This window comes from Felis catus, chromosome B3 (assembly GCF_018350175.1).
Source record: "Felis catus isolate Fca126 chromosome B3, F.catus_Fca126_mat1.0, whole genome shotgun sequence".
NCBI lineage: Eukaryota > Metazoa > Chordata > Mammalia > Carnivora > Felidae > Felis > Felis catus.
The window spans coordinates 115,227,970-115,249,072 of record NC_058373.1 but is presented as its reverse complement, the minus strand read 5'-3'; the positions used below and the strand labels follow the sequence as shown (position 1 = coordinate 115,249,072).

At 47.7% G+C, this 21,103-nt stretch overlaps 1 long non-coding RNA gene across 2 annotated transcripts in view; it reads left to right on the top strand.

Moving 5' to 3' along the window:
• Window positions 1-21,103, top strand: part of LOC109500903 — a 27,680-nt gene extending 6,577 nt beyond the window's left edge. The window contains exons 3-5 of one of the 2 annotated variants that reach the window (XR_006599754.1): window positions 13,333-13,455; window positions 19,892-20,012; window positions 20,732-21,103. This is a non-coding gene — a long non-coding RNA (uncharacterized LOC109500903). Of the gene's footprint in view, window positions 1-13,332; window positions 13,456-17,889; window positions 18,068-18,447; window positions 18,641-19,891; window positions 20,013-20,731 lie in introns of those variants that run through there. The other variant, XR_006599753.1, reaches the window with a different exon arrangement.

Genomic DNA, 21,103 nt, shown 5'->3' with positions numbered 1-21,103 from the left:
CCCGGCATATAACATTTTTTAAATGAAGAAACTGAGGCTTACAGAATCCACTGATCTCTTCTGCCCAGAACATTCCACTTTCTGATTTTCCTGCCAAGGCCCTTCTCACAAAAGCTGCAGCATGACCCTCATGTGAGGCCTCTCTGTGCATTAGGGTGGCCCCAGAAACCCCAGAAACAGGAAGCACTTCTGTGCACTTCTGGCCTACTTTGCAGGACTTTGCAGAGTCCTGACCGCCAAGACCAGAGAAGGTTGGAGTGAGGTCGAAATCGGAATAGGGAGAGCTTCTTTCTCCACACAGGGTGAACTGAAGGAGAAATAGGGCAGTCTCTTTACAAAGAAAGGGAAGAGAAGGTTAGCATAAGGACTCCTGAGAATGTTTTCTTAGGGATACAAAGTAATCCCCACTAACTCAGAATTTGCTGAATTGTTGGCGAAACTTAGCAATTCTTTGTATGTCCACAGCGTAGTGCTTATGTGATGCCAGCCTGTGCTGTGAGTTACCCAGTTTAAATTCTAGCTTTTTGCCTCTGCTGGCAATTATTCTCGAACTCAATGGCTCTTTAAAAGAATCACTTGGGCACTTTTTCAAATGCAGATCGCCAGTGCCATTTTCCCAGGGAAAAGCCTGATTCAGGAACGCAAGGCTCAGGAATCTGAATATTTAACTGGTACCCAAGTCAGGTGGCTCTGAACTACAGTTTGCAACCACTAATCAGACCTGTATTGTGGGTCCACCGCTCCCTTTCTCGTGATCTCAGCGGCCATTCCGTGCTCTGTCTCCTCTTTGCAAGCAACCACGCCTCCTTCCTTGTTAGCAGGTGTATTAAATATCACTGTGTAACAAATTACCCTAAAAGTGAATCGCTTAAACAACAAGCATTTATTCTCTCATAGTCCCTGTGATCTGAGAAATTCAGGAGTGGCTTGACTGGGTGGTTCCAGTTTAGAGTCTCTCTCGAAACTGTAGTCGAACTGTAGGCTGGGGCCACAGTTTTTTCTGAAGCCTCAACTGGAGGAGGGGGGGGTGGGTTGGGATCTCCTTCCAAGTTCACTCCCACAACTCTTGACACACCTCGGACCCTTGCTGGCTGGAGACTTAGGTTCTTTCCCAGGTGGGCCTCTCCCTAGGCTGCCTGATCGTCCTCAGGACTCGGCAGCTGAGTATCCCGAGAGGGAGTGATCTGACAGCGTGCACCTCACGTGGAAGCTACAGTCTTTTTACCAACCCATCTTGGCAATGACACCCCGTAGTGTATTCGTTCGCTAGGGCTGCCGTTACAAAATACCGAGAACTGGGTGGTTTACAAGAGAAATGGATTCAGTCACAGTTCTGGAGGCCAGATGCCCCAAACTGAAGTGTCCCCAACTCGAACAGCTCTAGAGGAGGATCCTTCCTTGCCTCTTCCCAGTGACTGGTGTTTGCCAGTAATCCTTGGTGTTCTGGCTGGTGGCAGCAGCACTCCGTTGCCATGGAGTCACATGGCCGTCTTCTCCATCTTCCCCCTGTGCACATCTGTCTTTGTTTGAACTTGTGTCCAAGTTTCCCCCCGCCCTTTTTAATGTTTATTTATTTTTGAGAGAGAGAGAGAGAGAGAGAGAGAGAGAACTTGAGCGGGTGAGGGGCAGAGAGGGGGACACAGAATCCGAAGCAGGCTCCAGGCTCCAAGCATCAGCACAGAGCCCGACGCGGGGCTCGAACTCACAAACAGCGAGATCATGACCCGAGCAAAGTCAGATACTTAGCCAATTGAGCGACCCAGGTGCCCCACGTCCCCCCCCCTTAAAAAAAAAGTTTATTTACTTTGAGAAAGAGAGAGAAGGGGGAGGAGCAGAGGAGAGGGAGAGAGAGAGAATCCCAAGCAGGCTCTGTGCTGTCAGTTCAGAGCTCGATTCGGGGCTCAATCTCATCCCTTGAACAGTGAGATCAAGACCTGAGCCGAAATCAAGAGTTGGACATTCAGCTGACTGAGCCACCCAGGCGCCCCATAAATGTCTCCTTTTTATAAGGCCAGCAATCATATTGGATGAGGGCCTGCCCTAACGACCTATTTTAGCTTAATTACTTCTGGAAAGACCCGATTTCCAACTCAGGTCACATCCTGAGGTGCTGGGGTTTAGAACTTCAGCACACCTTACTGCGGGACACAGTTCAACCCCTAACACATAGCTTCTGCTCTATGCTGTTGGTCACACAGCACATCCCTGGTACAGTGTGGACAGTATGGGAGGCAGCTGCACAGACTGAGGACCAGGAGGAGGGATGGTGGGGTCATCGAAGGCGGGCTACCATAACGACCCCTACGTCACACAGAAAATAGACGTTATCTTCAATTATCTACGAATAAAGAAAAAAGAATTGATTTATCAAGCGGCCACTGTTTCCATCCTTCCCCATCTTTAGATCACCTGTATCTTTGCCCATCTTCCCCTTCTCTCTGTCTCAGAGAAACAACGGGTTTGATTTCTGCCCAAGCCTTTGGTTCTTTGTGCACCAGATTACACCCCTTGTTCCATTAAGTATTTTTCTTTTTTTTCTCTTTTTTTTTTAATTAAAAAAATTTTTTTTAACGTTTTACATTTTTTTTTTGGGGGGGACAGAGAGAGACAGAGCATGAACGGGGGAGGGTCAGAGAGAGAGGGAGACACAGAATTGGAAACAGGCTCCAGGCTCTGAGCCATCAGCCCAGAGCCTCACGCGGGGCTCGAACTCACGGACCGCGAGATCGTGACCTGGCTGAAGTCGGACGCTTAACCGACTGCGCCACCCAGGTGCCCCAACGTTTTACTTTTTTGAGACAGAGAGAGAGCATGAGCAGAGGAGAGGCAGAGACAGAGGGAGACACAGAATCTGAAGCAGGTTCCAGGCTCTGAGCTGACAGCACAGAGCCCGACATGGGGCTTGAATTCATGAACCATGAGATCATGACCTGAGCCGAAGTCAGATGCTTAACCAACTGAGCCACCCAGGTGCACCATCTTTTTTTTTTTTAATTTTTAAGTTTATTTATTTATTTTGAGAGAGACAGAGACGGCATGAATGGGGGAGGGGCAGCTAGAGAGGGAGACAGAGTGCTGCCCTGCCAGCACAGAGCCTGACGCAGGGCTCGAACCCACAAAGCCATGATATCATGAACTGAGCCAAAACCAATAGTCGGATGCTTAGCCGACTGAGCCGGCCAGGCGCCCCTTTTTTCTATCTTAAATCTCACCCTGTCCACTACCTCTTTGATCCCTGTCAAACCTACTTTGTTTCTCCCATTAAAAGTTTTTTTTTTAGTTTTTTAATGTTTTTATTCAGTTTTTGAGAGACACAGAGAGAGACTGTGAGCGGGGGAGGGGCAGAGAGAGAGAGGGAGACCCAGAATCCGAAGCAGGCTCCAGGCTCTGAGCTGTCAGCACAGAGCCGGACGCAGGGGCTCGAACTCACGAACCCCGAGACCATGACCTGAGCCGAAGTCGGACACTCAACTGACTGAGCCACCCAGGCATCCCTCCCCTTAAAACTGTTTTTCAAGAAACCCTCCTCTGAACCTCTGTCACTTGTCAACCTGCCCCATCTCACCTTTCCTAAGCCAACATGTTTCTTTACAGAGCAGGTAGTCTTTATACACGAGGTGCCACTTTCTCAAGCTCTCACTCACCTGCAGTCAGACTCCCCCCGCCCGCCCCATTCCCCTCCCTACCACCCCCAAAACTGCCCTCGAGACATTCACCATTCACCCGATTGCAAAACCCAGTGGCCTGTTAGCAACTCTCATCCTCCGCAACGAAGGCTGTGTTCACCCTCCCGTCACTGTGCGCCAAGCATAGCACTCAGGACTTCGGATTAAGCAGCCAATTCCGTCCTCATGCAACTCTCTGAAATCAATTCACACCCTCGTTTAAAAAAAAAATATGTGGAACCCAAAGCTGAAAGTCACACAGCTGGAAGCGGTGGAACCCTGAACCGAACCCAGCACGCCTCTTCCAACTCTGTGGTTCCAAAGGATTTCCTTTCCAAAGTTTACCCAAAGGGGAAATCTATAACCTCATAGCATTATTAAATCAGGAGAGAATATTTCACATCACGGGTAAGTCACCCTGGCTGCATTTTGGTCTCTGTCTTACAAATGTGTGAGCTCGAACGTGCCAATGGTTGCAGCCCTTGCAAGTAAGGACCGAAGCATCTAGGCTGTGTCACACGGGACACCCACAGGCCAAACATGCGGGCGAAGCCCTGAGCCAATCAGCTAAGCCTACAGGAGCCGCAATCGTGTGTGCTGGAATTTCGGTCCCAACGCCTACCCTGGCAGCTCCAGAGCTGAATTACGGCCTGGCGCATCCAACAATTTTTGCTGAGTGACTCTATGACTTTCAGCATGCTGCTGGACCTTTCTAAGCCGCAGTTTCCTTGTGTCCGAAATAGGTCAGTAATAGTACTTAATTCATAGGGTTGTCATGAGGATTCAGTGAGGCAGCGTGTGTAATGTCTTCCATCCAGAGCCTGGTCCATTCAGCACATTTCAGCAGTAGTAAGTCATACAGTAAGCAATGTCTCCTCATTCAGAAAGGACAAAAATCGTAGAGGAGGTTAGGCTGCTCTAACAGAGAGAACCAACAAGACTGAGTTGAAGAACATGGACGTTTCTTTCTCATGTCCCCAAATCCTCTGTAGGTAGAAGATAAAAGATTGCAACGTCCCAAAGACCAAACCATTCAAGGGGTTTATGAAAACCAGAGAACTGGACAGGAGCCCACCAATGTTTGTTGACTCCTATACCCACTCTGTCCTCCACGCTGTCAGGAACTGGGACCAACCAATCGCCAAGCTCTTTCCATCTTTAACATCAAGGGGGAAGCCTCAAAATATTAACTCTCCATACCCATTTATAACAGAGCCATTGTGGCAGGGCACACAGGAGAGATCCCCCAGAGAGGGACACACCCCAACCCCCGCAAGATCAGCCCCAATACTGGAAATTATGCCTTCTCTAATGCGACAATTAGGGTCGAGACACAGGGGGCCGATCCAGTGCTGCGCAATTGACATCTGCCTCTTTGACAAGTCAGCGTGCCTACTAGTGGCCAAGTTTAGCCAGAAGAAATGGATGCTTCGGCTACAGAGCTGTAGAGGGGAATGAGAAGCTCTACCGTGTGTTTCTTCCTGATCATTGTACCTCAAGTAAACAATCTCCTATTTTAGGAGCTTGGGTACTGAGTATTTAAGTTGAATTCAATGCCCATGGCTTGGGTGTAGTGTGTAATGAGCTTCCGTAGAGATCTGGTTGAATCCGCGGTGAGACACTGCGAGGAACCCAGAGCTGCAGAGACTGGGGGCCTGATGGAAAACCAGAAGCCCAGCATCTCCAGGGTTAGCACAGGAGAACTAGTGCAGCTTCTGGTAGGTCTGGGGCTTCCAGGCTATCTTGGTGAGGCTGACCCTAGTTCTCTCATGTTTTTTACCACCCTAATTCCTGATGAAGGCTCATGTGCTCCCAGCCAAGGACCCTCTTCAGAACAGTAGGGCATATGGTAGAAATAGTTGAGGGTTCCTCAAAGCAGAAGCATGGTGGGGCACCTGGGTGGCTCAGTCGGTTAAGTGTCCGACTTCGGCTCAGGTCATGATCTCACAGTTCGTGGGTTTGAGCCCTGCATTGGGCTCTGTGCTGACAGCTCGGAGCCTGGAGCCTGCTTCAGATTCTGTGTCTCCCCCTCTCTCTGCCCCTCCCCCACTCTCTCTCTTCTCTCTCTCTCTGTCTCAAAAAGTAAATAAACATTAAATTTTTTTTTTAAGTGGAAGCATGGACAGAAGAGGCTGAAGGTGGATGGAGATAGACGGGATTATGGTAGGCTAGCTACCATGTTAACGAGCTCAGACTTTATCCAGTGAACACTGAGTAGATGTAAGGTTTTAAGTTGACAGGGACCCCCACAGACATGACACGGAAATTGATGAAGTCATCCAGGTTTTTGTTGAGGCCAAGATGTATTCTAAGAACAGATTAGGAATGTATTTGCCGTAACATACATCAGTCCTGCGGATGTCACGTACAGCATGGTGACTACAGTTAATAACACGATATCGCGTACTCGAAAGCTGCTAGGAGAGCAGATTTTAAAAGTTCTCATCACAAGGAGAAAAATTTCTAACTATATGTGATGAGCAGAGTTGTGATCATTTAGCAATATATACATATATTAAATCATTATGTTGTACATTTGACGCTAATATAATGTTAAATGTCAATTATATAGCAATAAAAATAAATTTAAAAAAAATGTATTTGCCTTGGAAGGAGGCTTCCAGTGACCAGTGAGCCCTGGAGATTCCAAGCAAGAACACTATGGGGACGAGAGTTCAGGGGAAACGGGCTGACCAGAGGCTTACAATCAGGGCTGGGTTTCAGGGATATGATCGACTTGCCTGGCAATTCTGGCAGGACCCTGGTGCAGTGTGTATTTTCTCTTCACTGGGTGCATTTGCAAATGTCAATGTGCCTCACGCACTCTGGATTCGTCCACCAAAGAACACGTTCTTACTCTATTGCACTGAACATTTTTTTAAGCTGTTAATTGATTTATTTTGAGAGAGAGAGGCCTGACTCGGGGCTCAATCTCAAGACCATGATATCGTGACCTGAGCCGAAATCGAGAGTGGGACGCTTAACCAACTGAGTCACCCAGGAGCCCCTCACATTTGATTTTAAATACATGCTTCTTCTGGTTATGATTATAAGGCATGTCAAGTGCATTTTTAGTGTTTTGTTCAGTAAGCCATTGGCCAACCTTGACCTAGCCTGGAATCTGGGCTGTCGTCCCCACACTTCCAAGGCATCTTGCCTTTCTCTAAATTCCCGTGGCCGTCCATGCTCTCCGTCTCTTCTAGCAGTTGTCACAGGCTGCCCTGGAACAGGATTGTTAGCAGCTAGATTATAAATTCTTTGATGTTAGAGACCCTGTTTTATAAATCTTGTATCCCTCTCAGCACGAAGACAGTCCCCCATATACAGTAGGCAGCCACACAAACCAGCCCACAGGGAACACCACCTTGTTCTTGAGGAGCGTTATGTCCTGTCCTCCTGATCAGGCTCTCTGGGCAGATATGTTGCTGCTGCCTGAAGCCATCCCGTAGCCATTAGCAACTGGCTCATCGTGGCTCAACGAGGTTCTCTCTACCTTAGGAACTTTGAGTTTGGAACTGAGAGACCCAACGCTGAGGCATCTTACTGGCAGCACGCCCGAAGGAAGCTGGCTTCCCAGTCTGCGGCCAAAGCACTCAGAAAGGCTTTGGTGCTGGCTCCTCCTTAAATGAACTTGTTCCAACCTCCTGGATCTCATGAGATCCCCATCACTTTCCACTGATTTCCTCTTTATGCTGGAACTGGCTTCTGTAACTTGAGCACAAAATAGCCTAACACACATCTTCCGGTGCAAGCAACGAGAGGTGTGTTTATCATTAAGTACTCAGAAGCGTCGAACGAAATCCCGGGGCCAGGATGTGTCCGGGTCTAGGAAGGCATCTGGAAACAGGAAGTGGGAACTGTCAAGAACCCAGAAATACAGACTTTCTCTTTCCTTTCTCTCTCTCTCTCTCTCTCTCTCTCTCTCTCTCTCTTTCTGATTTCATTTCCTCTCTCCCTGCCGCCTGGCTTTCCCTGCCTCACGATCCATATGGCAGAAGCTGGCCACACCATGTCCCCCAGTTTTTATATCTTCTCCATCCAAAAGCAGATCTCAGGACGAGGGCAGAATCTCTTAGTCCCAATTCCAAGTTCCAGGAAGAGGGAAATCTGATTAGTCCGGTTTGGGCATGGTGTCTATTCTCATCCTGGCAGAGGAGATAAGGTCACATGGTACAAGCAGAGCTATCAGAGAGCCCGCCTCTTAGGTGCGGACGAAGTGCAAACAGGGTCATGGTGAACGAGGCTGGCCGCCTACGTGTTGGACAAATGAGCCGCTCAACTTCAAAATGGCCCAGTCTGCCTTAGATCCAACTTACAACCACCCACCACCCTTCTACCAGAGCAGGCCCAACTGGCTTATCTGTCTTCCTACACCAGGCTCTGCTTTGCCAAAGACGTGTGAAACCACCTTATTTGCCTGAGTCATGCGTACTTTTTTCACTATGTCTGCTGTAGGAAGATACCCTAGTAATTACCTACTGTACCTGGTGACATTCAGGAATTGTCGGAGGCCTGCTATGTGCCAAGTACCATGCAAGGATTTTTGGAGACTTAGCTCATTTGGCTTTCTCAATACCTAATGTGGGTATTGTTAACGCCATTTTAGGGAAGAGGAAATACGTTCCAAGAGCCCTGTTTCCCAGGTTCAATAACTATTAGCGGCAGTGCGAAGATTCAAACCCAAGTTTGTCTAAACTCAAAGCCCATTTGCTCTTTCCACTGGATCAAGGTCAATTTCAGTATGGAATGGAGAGGACAGCAGAGTGGGGCCACATGTCTTAGAAAACAGAGGCTGAGGGGTGCCTGGGTGGCTCAGTCAGTTAAGTGTCCAACTTTGGCTCAGGTCACGGTCTCACAGTTCACGAGTTCGAGCCCCGCGTCGGGCTCTGTGCTGACAGCTCGGAGCCTGGAGCCTCCTTCGGATTCTGTGTCTCCCTCTCTCTCTGCCTCTCCTGCACTCGTGCTCCGTCTCTGTCTCTCTCTCTCTCAGAAATAAACAAACATTAAAAAAAAATTTTTTTTAAATAAAGGAAAGAAAACAGAGGCTGAGAGGGAAACAGAGCTCTGGCTGAGGGACTGTCCCATTGAGTCTGTTGTCCTGTTCTGCGGCTCGGGCACTGACTCCCCACAGCCCTCACTCAGCGCACTGCCTCCCCAACCCAACCTCCTCTAGGAAAATGGGGCTAATGAGGAACACAGTAATATGACACTAGCAACAAGGCCTGAGGTTCTGTGCGGTCATTTATCTTTCGAGTCTCCGAGCATTTTACGAGTATCACCTGTCCCAGGAAGGTTTAAAAGAGGCTGAATTTAGGGCAATGCCAATAATAATAATAACAGCTTACAGTTACTGAGCGTTTACTGTTCCTGACATCGTGCTGCCCAGACCTCGTGTGCATTCAATCACGTAAACCTGAAAACAAACCAAGTTTTCATCAGAGGTGACCGACACTGAGACTTTAAGAAAGTAACATCCAAGGGGGTCACACAACCGGCAAGTGTGGAGGGACCCACGCCAATTCTCTCAAAGAGCTCGAACTGACTCTGCCGTGACAAAAAGTGCATACTGGATACCTCCCCAACGAAAACTTAGGGACACACCTAGAAATGTTTCAGAAAGCAATCTATCACACAAGAGGGAAGGCGAGGCCAAGGGAAGGCAGCCCTGGGTGTGATGGGTCCTGAAGAGCACCCCGAGAGTCCAACGGTCAAGGTTATCTTTTTTTTTTTAATTTTTTAAAGTCTATTTACTTATTTTTGAGGGAGAGAGAAAGAGAGAGCACACACAGGAGGGAAAGAGAGAGAGGGAGAGAGAGAATCCCAAGCAGGCTCCGTGCTGTTAGCACACCACCCCACACAGGGCTCCATCCCACGAACCATAAGAACACGACCTGAGCCGAAAGCAAGAGTCAGATGCCCAACCAACCGAGCCACCCAGGCAGCCCAAGGTTATCTTTACTTAGAGTTTGAAGCTGCATCAGCCGCTTGCCCCGCCTGCCTGTGCAGGACCACCTGGAGTATGTGAGCCCTTGGGAACACACCAAGACTTTCCAAGGGATAGCTGGGCATTAGATTCTGTTTAAGGGACCCACCTGTAATTCTAGATGCTTGTCTTAGCCAGTCTGAGCTGCGAGAACAGAATACCATAAACTGAGCGGCTCATAAACAATAAAATTTATTTCTCGCAGTTCTGGAGACCAAGTCTAAGATCGAGGCACCAAGAGATTCCTTGTCAGACGAGAGCCCACTTCCTGGTTCACAGATGAGCCAGCCATCTTCTTGCTGCGTCCTCACTTGGAGGAAGTCGTGAGGGCACTGTCCAGGGTCTCCTTAATAGAGGCACTAATCCCATTACCTGATCATCTCCTAGACGTTCGACCTCCAAACACCATCTCATTGGGGGTTAGGATCTCTGCATCCGAAGGAGTGGGGGGCAGGGGCAGATACAGACATTCAATCCACAACAGCTCTCCTTGCCAATCCTTTGCTTTTAACTGAATTGGAGGAGGTTATAACCAAGTTGCCAGCCAACAACTTACTAAGTATAATTTTAATCAGTCATAAAATCATTTTTGACATATTAACTCATAAGGAATTTTACAAATTGGGTGACATTACTTTAACAAAACTCCATCCATTCCCATCTGTATAAGCAAAATTCTTAGCACTTACACATATAAATGTCTCTTTCTTGCAATGACTATTATTCATCCAAGGTTATATGGGAAAAGCAGCCTGACCCACCTCATTAAAAGATGTCTTTCCAGTAAAATTAGTTTTGAAATGGAATAACTGTCAGAAATCGTAATATATTTATTGTGGTGGGAGCTGGTGATGCGGGAGATGGAAGAATTCACCCAAGGCAGAACAAAAGAGATAGAAGTTTATTGAATACATTGCAACAGAGTAGTGGGCAGGACAACCACAGAGATTCTGTCTGCCAGGAGGTGGTGGTGAGGGACTATAGCAATAGGGTAGAGTGAGGGAATATGGGATGTATGGAATTTTCCCCTTTTTTTGATAATCTTAAGAACTGTGCCCGGTTGTAAGTAGCCCACTGATGGGTGAGGGCCTAGGGCTTAATGAATCTGGCTGCATCAACTTGGTGGCTGGTGGTTACCGTGGGCCCTTCTGCCTTGTTCAAATTTCCATCACTAAAAGCCTCTACAGGCTGGGTGGCTCAGTGGGTTAAGCCTCCGACTTCGGCTCAGGTCATGATCTCACAGTTTGTGGGTTCAGGACCTGCATTGGACTCTGTGCTGACAGCTCAGAGCCTGGAGCCTGCTTTGGATTCTGTGTCTCCCTCTCTCTCTGCCCCTCCCCTGCTTGCACTCTGTCTCTGTCTCTCTGTCTCTCTCTCAAAAATAAAACAAAACATTAAAAATTTTTTTTAAAAAGGAAAGGAATGATACAAATTTCTGTCTTAGAAGAGCTGCTTTCCATGTTTTAAATGATCAGGATGGGAGGGCTGCCTGACTGGCTCAGCCAGTGGAGCCTGCAACTCTTGATCTCAGGGTGTAGAAATTACTTAAGTAAATAAAACTTTAAAACAAAATAAAATGATCAGGATGGGTAGCAAATTGCAATGGTATGCAGACCTCAATGGATCTATTTAAGAGTGATGTAATCGTTTTGTTTTGGAATGTCAATACTGAAAATGCACTAGAAATTCTACCCTCTGTAACTATGTCAACTGATGATGTCAACTGATGATGAAAAGTTTCCGCTGTCAACTTAAAAATGCAGGGACAAGTCCATCATTTTTCAAAGTTCCTTTTAAAAGCAAAGTGCACAGTGAGATTGGAAGGCCACAGGCGGGAGCCCCGCAACACTCAACACAGGCACGTGGGGAGGTAGATCCAAAAGAGTTAAGTGTAGTGGGAGTGACCTCACCTCAGGGAGAGACTGGAGCCTGGCCTCGTGCTGAATCTTGTCCCCTGCTTCCCCATTGGGTGGCATTCTGTGACGCAGGTGGCTTCTCTAAAAGGCCATTTCCCCCTCCCTCTTATGGGGTTGCCAAGCCTATATAATCGCCTTCAGAGTCAACAGCTCTGAACCTCAGAATTAGACTCATCGAAGGGTCTGGTTAACAATGCGATTTCTGGGTCCTCCTCAGACCCATGGAATCATGTTTTCTGGGGCTGAGAAAGAAACTGTTCCCAACCCAAGCTGGCATGGCATGGTGTGGTCTGGTACGAACAGCTGTTTCCTCCCAGAAATACTTGGCATTCCTGAGAAAACACTGAGCAATTGTCTGACGGACTTTAACTGGCTTAAGAACCTTTTCTGAGAACTTCACCTAGCCTACAACAGTCTTGGGAGAAGCCTACAGAGATTTAACCAGTGCTGGGAGGTTCTAATAACCTTCAACCAGACACTCTTCAAACCTCTTGCTGTCCACAGTCTAACAATGACCATCTAACCCAGCACTGTCTGACAGAAATATAATGCCAGTGGCCAATGCTTTTAAAAAGTAAAATAAAAGTCCCTACAACCCAGCAATTGCACTACTAGGTATTTATCCATGGGATACAGGGGTGCTGTTTTGAAGGGACACATGCACCCCAACGTTTATAGCAGCACTATCAACAATAGCCAAAGTATGGCAAGAGCCCAAATGCCCATCGATGGATGAATGGATAAAGAAGATGTGGTAAATACATACCATGGAATATTACTCAGCAATCAAAAAGAATGAAATCTTGCCATTTGCCACTATGTGGATGGAACTGGAGGGTATTATGCTAAGTGAAATTAGTCAGAGAAAGACAAATATCATATGACTTCACTCATATGAGGAATTCAAGATACAAAACAGATGAACATAGGGAAGGGAAGCAAAAATAATATAAAAACAAGGAGGGGGACAAAACATAAGAGACTCTTTAATACAGAGAACAAACTGAGGGTTGCTGGAGGGGTTGGGGGTTGAGGGTTGGGGGAAGGGCTAAATGAGCAAGAGGCATTAAGGAAGACACTTGTTGGGATGAGCATTGGGTGTTATACATAGGGGATGAACATTGGAATCTACTCCTGAAATCATTATTACACTATATGCTAACTAATGTAAATTAAAAAATTAATTAATTCAAATAAAGCAAACTAAAATAAAAGAAGTGAAATTAATTTTCCTAACACAGTTTAGCTCAAGAAATGCAAAATATTATCATTTCAATATGCAATCAATATAAAAATTATTAATGTGATATTTTACATATTTACCTCCTCAAAAGCTGGCATGTGTTTTATAGTTACAGCATGTCGCTATCAGACTGGTCACATTTCAAGTGCTCAATAATCACGTGTGGCTGTGACTCTCACATTGGACAGCAGAGATTTAATTAAAAAAAATTAACTTCAGCATTTTACTTATCTTGGGGAGACAGAGGGCAAGCAGGGGAGGGGCAGAGAGAGAAGGAGACACAGAATCCAAAGCAGGCTCCAGGCTCTGAGCTGTCAGCACAGAGCCCCATGTGGGGCTTGAACTCATGAGCCGTATGACTCACGAGAGCATGACCTCAGCTGAAGCCAGACACTTAACCCGCTGAGCCACCCAGGTGCCCCAGGAGAGCAGAGATTTAAATACTCTTAAGATTTGCTTTTAAAATGTCTCCACCAAGAAAGAAGTCTTTGAATTAGGTTTTTCTTTTCTTTTTTTTTCTTTTAGAAAGCCTCCTCCCTTGCAGCAAGTTTAAAGAGAAACTTTGACGTGCTTGTAACTAATGCGTCTGGAAAGTGGATTTAACGAGAGGGAGGTGTTTGGAAATCTGCATTTTCACAACTGCTGCAGGTGATTCTTGTGCACGCTTTGGTTTCCAGATCACTCCCCCAAGCAGTCCACACCTACTCTAGTCACAGGCGGCCAATCCTTCTCCAGCCACCTTTGCGGCAACCTGTCTGTTGGCCAAATTCTCTCCTACCCCAGAGGCCATGACTGATACAGCTGCTCAATGGAGTTCTTCTCTTGAGATTTTTTTTTTTTTTAATTTTTTTTTTCAACGTTTATTTATTTTTGGGACAGAGAGAGACAGAGCATGAACGGGGGAGGGGCAGAGAGAGAGGGAGACACAGAATCTGAAGCAGGCTCCAGGCTCTGAGCCATCAGCCCAGAGCCTGACGCGGGGCTGGAACTCACGGACCGCGAGATCGTGACCTGGCTGAAGTCGGACGCTTAACCGACTGCGCCACCCAGGCGCCCCGAGTTATTATTTTTTTTAATGTTTTTATTTATTTTTGAGACAGAGAGTGTGAACGGAGGAGGGGCAGAGAGAGAGGGAGACACAGAATCTGAAGCAGGCTCCAGGGCTCCGAGCTGTCAGCACAGAGCCCGACGCGGGGCTTGAACTCACAGACTGTGAGATCATGACCTGAGCCAACGTCGGACGCTCAACCGACTGAGCCACCCAGGCACCCCTTCTCTTGAGTTATTGACCTCAACAAGGGGATACCGGACTCCTGACTCCAGGCCCCGCTGTGTGTCCCAGAGGTCTTGAGCATGTGCTTTATACGTGGAAACGCTCAGTAAATGGTGGCTGCTATTTTTAGGTAGCCTGGATTTAGAACCAGTTCTACCATTCAAAAGCCATGTGTTTCAGACACAGGACGAACCTCAGGTTTTCATCTTCACTTTTTACTGTTTTTTTTTTTTTTTTTAAGTAGGCTTCATGCCCAGCGTGGAGCCCAAGTCGGGGCTTGAACTCACGATCCTGAGATCAAGACCTGAGCTGAGATCAAGAGTTGGATGCTTCACCTACTGAGCCACTCATCCTTTTTTTATTTTTAAAATTTTTTTTAATCTTTATTTATTTTTGAGAGAGAGAGAGACAGAGTGTGAGCAGGGGAGGAGCAGAGAGAGAGGGAGACACAGAATCCGAAGCAGGCTCCAGGCCCTGAGCTGTCAGCACGGAGTCCGACGCGGGGCTGGAACTCACGAACCGTGAGATCATGACCTGAGCCGAAGTTGGACGCTCAGCCGACTGAGCCACGTGGGCGTCCCAATGAGCCACTCATCCTTAAATATAGGGATAAAAATGCTCCTACTTCATAGAGCTGGACCCATTAGGTCAAGTCCCCTGGACCATCCCTTTACCCCAAAAGGGCATATGTTAAAGAAGCCCATATACCATGGCAAACCACGGGCATCTCCGCCAAAGAAAGTAGGAGGGGATTTTCACAGAGTTTGGGGCATATGCTGAATGGTTCGGGGAACGAACGAGGGTAAGCAGGAGCAGGTCTGGACTGAGTGCCATCGTGAAGTAAGGACAGTTTGGTAGCTGAGTTTTGCAGGAATCTTTGTGGAGGAGGCAGGAGGAACAAGAGTGTTACTGGTAACAAAGTAGTAATGATTCAAAAGAGGGGTTATCGGGCCTTCGGAGCATTGGTTTAGGCTCTGTTAGAAACTTGAAGTCTGATGACCCTCGGGGCTAGGGAGTGAATTCAGAACTTTGTTTCCTCGCTATAAAATGAAGCTAGGGGCACCTGGGTGGCTCAGTCGGTAAAGTGCCTGACTTCGGCTCACGTCATGATCTCACGGTTTCTGAGTTCGAGCCCCGTGCCGGGCTCTGTGCTGACAGCTCAGAGCCTGGAGCCTGTTTCAGATTCTGTGTCTCCCTCTCTCTCTGCTCCTCCCCCACTTGTGCTCTGTCTCTCAAAAATAAATAAATGTAAAAAAAAAAAAATTAAAAAAAAGTGAAGCTAACTGTGGAACGTTGCATCCCGAAACCCTTCACTGGAAACTCTGCACTTAGGCTGGAGGTCAAAGCTGCCTTGTGTTCTGGTGACCTGCCTTGCTCAGAACCTTCAGGACCTTTTCTGGAAAGGATCCCAAGTAGCAACATTTCTCATAGTCTATGATTTTATTAAATTTTTTTTTAACATTTATTTATTTTTGAGACAGAGAGAGACAGAGCATGAACGGGGAGGGTCAGAGAGAGAGGGAGACACAGAATCCGAAGCAGGCTCCAGGCTCTGAGCTGTCAGCACAGAGCCCGATGCGGGGCTCGAACTCACGGACCGCGAGATCATGACCTGAGCCGAAGTTGGACGTTCCACCGACTGAGCCACCCAGGCTCCCCGATAGTCTATGATTTTAGAGAATAAGATTTCTCAGCCCTGTGTCTTGACGTTAAATAATATCGCCATCGATTTTTATGGCTCATAGTCATAACAAGAGTTAAGTGAGATCATACATGCAAAGTGCCTGGTGCATAATAAGGGCCCAACAAATGTAGCTGCTGTTATTAGTATTAGGATCGGTGTTCGTATTAGCGTTGGTGTTTGCATTAGCATTATTCTTCCACGTTTCCTGTGAGACCGTTCCTTTCCTTCTGCCACACAGGCTGCTGCCAATTTAAAGGGGGACAGTTTTTAACTGAAATCTTAGCCCACGCTGGATTGCTCCTTAAAGAAGCATCGCCAAGGCTCCTGGGGCAGGACTTGCCATGTTCTAACACTGTCCACAGCAGAGGTTGTCTTTTTATGAATGATCGCTGCTTTCTTTTTGTTTTTAATTCATTTATTTGAGAGAGAGAGAGAGAGAGAGGGAGGGAGAGAGAGAGACAGTGCAAGTGGGGGAGGGGCAGAGAGCGAGAGGGAGAGAGAGAACCCCAAGCAGGCTCCAGCAGAGCTGGAGGCAGGGCTCCGTCCTCGCACTGCACCGTGAGATCACGACCGGAACCGAAATCCAGAGTTGGAAGCTTAACCGACTGACCCACCCGGGTGCCCCGGCTGCTCTCCTTTTCCGAGAATTCTGTCTTTGCCGTCAAGGTGTCACTTCTGGACCGTGTTTTGTTTTTCATGTACAATTTGCCTAAAGGCTCCTTGGGGGAAGAGAACCTTACTTTATCAGGAGCCAAGCACACGTGTCAACCCTGCCGCACTAGATCAGAGTCACTTGCCCAGACCACTTATGTGTGCACGTACACGCGCACGTGCACACACACGCACACAGACTATCAAAGGCTCCCCAGGTTCTGTTGGCTCTTTTGTTTCCTCTCCAACACCCCCACCTGGACCCCCCACCTCCACTCTCCTTTGCACCTGAGGAAACAAAGTCGTTTCCAGTGTCTTTGTCAGACGGGTTCTTCCGGCTCCATGACCTTCTTTCTCTGACGGGAGCACCTGGTTGCCCTTCTTGCTCTCAAGTGCAGTGACACTGGGGTTAATAACATAACATTTTATTTATTTTGAGTGTCTTAATTCATTTTAAACAAACTGCTTATTTTTCCACACGCATCTCATCAGAAAAAAAAAAAAAACCAACTCTACAAAGAAGAATCCAAATATCTCCACAAGCAGACCCCGCATATGTCACCAACGTGTTGGCATTTTTTCTGGCTTTCTCCCTACGTGTGTGTTCTTTTGTCAAGTCAAAACTGGGGGCGGCCAGGTGGCTCAGTCGGCTGAGCGTCTGACTTCAGCTCAGGTCACGATATCGCGGTCCGTGAGTCCGAGCCCCGCGTCAGGCTCTGTGCCAACAGCTCGGAGCCTGGAGCCTGTTTCGGATTCTGTGTCTCCCTCTCTCTCTGACCCTCCCCGTTCATGCTCTGTCTCTCTCTGTCTCAAAAAATAAATAAACGTTAGAAAAAACAAACAAAAAACTAGGATCACTTTTTTTTTTTTTTAACATTTTTAAAAAAGTTTATTTATTCATTTTGGGAGAGAGAGCACACACAAGTGGGGTAGGGGCAGAGAGAGAGAGAGGGAGAGAGAGGGAATCCCAAGCAGGATCCACACCATCAGCACAGAGCCCGACTCAGGGCTCACCCATGAACCTCAAGATTGTGACCTGAGCAGAAATCAAGAGTTGGACACTTAACTGACTAAGCCACCCAGGCACCCCAAAATTAGGATCACTCTGTTGGCAGGGTTATAACTTTTTTTTTTCACTTAGCAAGAATATACCACAAACATCATACTCAAATAGATTTTGGGGTTCTTAAACATTTTTCTTAATGTTTATTTTTGTGAGAGAGAGAGAGAGAGAGAGAGACAGAGTGTAAGGGTGCGGAGGGGCAGAGAAAGAGGGAGACAGAATTCGAAGCAGGCTCCAGGCTCTGAGCTGTCAGCACAGAGCCGGGTTCACGGCCTGAACTCACGAACCGTGAGATCACGACCTGAGCCGAAGACGGATGCTTAACCGACTGAGCCGCCCAGGCGCCCCTCAAATAGGTTTTGGCACTGTGATTTTAAGTGACTGCTTATCATTTATGAATTGGATTTGCAGTGTTCGAAGACCTGGTAGTTTTTTCTTCCTCCTTGGGATGTTTTCTTCAAAACCAGAAACACCACCCTGAGCAGGTGAACAGTAGGTTGCAAAAGGTTTCGAAGCATGGGACAGCTGTCTTCAGTTGAGACTGTACCCCAGGGCTGCAGAGATGGACGGATACTCAAGTTCATGTGAGGTGAGCAGCCAGCGTGGACAAGGAGACCGATAAGGAGATCTAGGGCAGGACTCACTCTAGAAAAGCTGCTGTAAGGTGACAGACCCGGAGGCAGAGGGCACTGCGGAGGGGAAGCAGAGGGGGAGCCCGCTGCTCTGTGCAAACGCCTGGTCCCTTTCCTGGAGAACCGCGTGGCTGGCTTCCTCCTGCCTCTCGCTCAGGCTTTGGATGCCCTGGCCTCTTTGTCATCAGCACCGGGCCCTCTGGGAGCAGCTGCCTACAGTGCACCTGCTGGAGGCAGGCCCTTGGTGTCCCCAGGGTGTTCCATGCTCCGCGATGGGGATGAGGTGGAGAATGTTTTCGCAGGGAGCGTTTTTGGTTAATTTGTTAATTTGTTGTAGGACAGGCCGGCAAAGGCGAAAACGCACCAACAAACAACAACAGCAAAGAAAACAAGGATTGATCATCTACACACAGAACTAAAATTTCTGGCCCTACGGGCTTTTTTGCATGTTTTTTGGTTTTGCTTCCTTCCGTTTTATTTTGCTTGTGCAGTATTTAAAAACCAAAGTAATAAATTCCTAATATTTTATCTAAAACCAAAGTTATTGGGGTGCCTGGATGGCTCAGTCAGTTGACTGTCTGACTCTTGATTTCGGCTCAGGTGGTGATCTTATGGTTTGTAAGATTGAGCCCTGAGTTGGGCTCTGTGTTGATAGTGTGGAGTCTGCTTGGGATTCTCTCTCTCTCTCCTTCTGCCACCTCCCCCCTCAAAGTAAGAAAATAAACTTTTTTAAAGTCTTTAAAAAAATAAAATAAAATAAAATAAAATAAAATAAAATAAAATAAATAAAAGCGTCTGGAGATATGCCTTCCAACTGGTTGGCTGTGGGTACTGACCAAGTCACCACCCCCTCCAACCACTGATCATTCCTTCACCCCACTGCCTGGCCCCAGGGATTTGAGCTCAGGACCCTTGGTTATAGATCCACAGAATGTCAGGAGGCCATTTAGTCCAGAGGTTTCCAAACTGTGGGTCTCCACCTACTAGTGGCTCTTGAGATCACTTTATTTTTAATGAACTAGAATGGAAGAGTGAGCATGAGAGAAGATTCTAGGCTCTCAAAGGACACCGTAGGTACAGTGTAAGATGTATGATTACAGTGAAGGGCAGTCAAGAAGGCTCAAGAATGGCTGACCTGGCCTAGTCCTCTCATTGTACAGAGAAAGAAATTCAGGGCCAAAGAAGGTGAGTAACTGACCCAAAGTCACACAGCTGCTAGTCAGGGAGCTAGGAGGAGGAACTGTAGCTCCTGACCCCAGGCCACCAGCCTTGCCTAAGGGTTGGGACCACTGGACCCAACTGTGGTCAAACGAGGCTCAAGACCATCCTCCTGACTTGGGGGAAAAACCTCGCAGGTTCCCACCGCACCCTCCCTTAAGACAGTATTTGTCAAAGTGGGGGAACACCTATTCCATAATCAGCCCGGATGCTTGTGAAAGATGCAGTTCTGGCCTCGGCCCCTTACTAACCTTAGGTGAACCATCTGACCTCTCTAGACCCCAGTTGCCCACTTGTAGTAGGGAATCATGAGAGCACCGCTTTGCAGGAATGCGCAGAAGTGCTCGCGTACAATTTCCGACATAATGGTGGTGACTGTTCCCTCTTAATTCCCAAGGATGACAAGCCAGCTACTGTTTTGAACCCTGGGGGGCAGAGATGAGCCAGCCGGTCCTCCTCCTTAGGGAGCTCACAGTCTAACCAGTGACATACTGAATCCTTCCTCTTCAAACCAAGGCTCCCGCTCCTAATGATTCAATGACTGTGCTGCTTGTGTTTTCCAGAACAAGAAACTATTTGTACCACAGAAAGGAACCTCTTCTGGTTGAGGGTGTTCCCTACGCGGTAGATAATAAAGCTGCCTCGGTTTCCTCATCTGTAAAACGGGCTTTCTCCATTCTCAGGGTGAGGAGAAGCGCGTATATGGGCCGTGTGCAGAGGGCAGGGAAGCTCTCCGTGAAGGTGGCACTGGTGGGGACCAGAAGTCCTGGGAGCAGAACCCCACACCGGCTTTCCCTCGGGAGAAGCCCGGTGAACCTGGCTGGATCTGGCAGAGGGAGGACAACATGGCCAATGAAATAACTGGGTGGGAAACCCGAAGGCCCCGCCCAGCCCACCTGGCCAAAACCAACAGGCAACCCCCTGCCCAGACCCGTCTCTGTCCAGAAGGGAGATGCTTCCCTGAGCCATTCCTCCTCTGAAACCTGCACCTTTGTCCTTCCTTTCCGGCTTCGACTTCCAAGCTGTAGGACACAGGGAGTTAGTTCTCCTGGTGTTTCCAGGCCCCAGGTGGCGGACAACCCAGCACCTTTGCTGGGACAGCTGCAGGGAGTGCGACCGGGGGGGGGGGGGGGGGGGGGGGCAGGAGGTGCCGCCCCCGCCACCCACCCCTGGCACCAGCGACAAAGCCGTCCTTGTTTCCACCCTCCCGCAGGTGGCTTCAGCTACAGGCTGCCATTCGGAGAAAGGTCTCTGACTCATGCTTTCAAACGGGAGATGCGCCCCTCGGCTTTGGCAGGCTTTCTTAATTTAATGCATTTAAGTTTGAATAAATGTAAAGTGATTATTTCAACTAATGAATGCAAATCGCTAACTTAACCCTCACACAGTCCTGTCCTTCTTAGTCCCAGTTGGCAGAGGAGAAACCCAGGTGGCCCCCAGCAGCAGACCCAGGACATCTGACCATCAGAGCAGATCAGTGTTTAACAGCATCCTTCTTGCTACAACAAGTATTTTCCTCAAGAATCGTGGAAGGAAACAAATAATAAGAATGGCCAGAAGAGAAACATAGTGAAGTTTTTCTTGTGTTAAACTTTGTATATCAATTATATTGATACATAAAGAGTATTGATATATATATATATATTTGATTTCAACTTTTTACTCCTTATCAAATTATTATAGCAACAATGTATGATTTGTTTTTATTTTTTTTTAATGTATGTTTATTTTTGAGAGAGAGAGAGGCAGACTGCAAGCAGAGGGAGGGGCAGAGA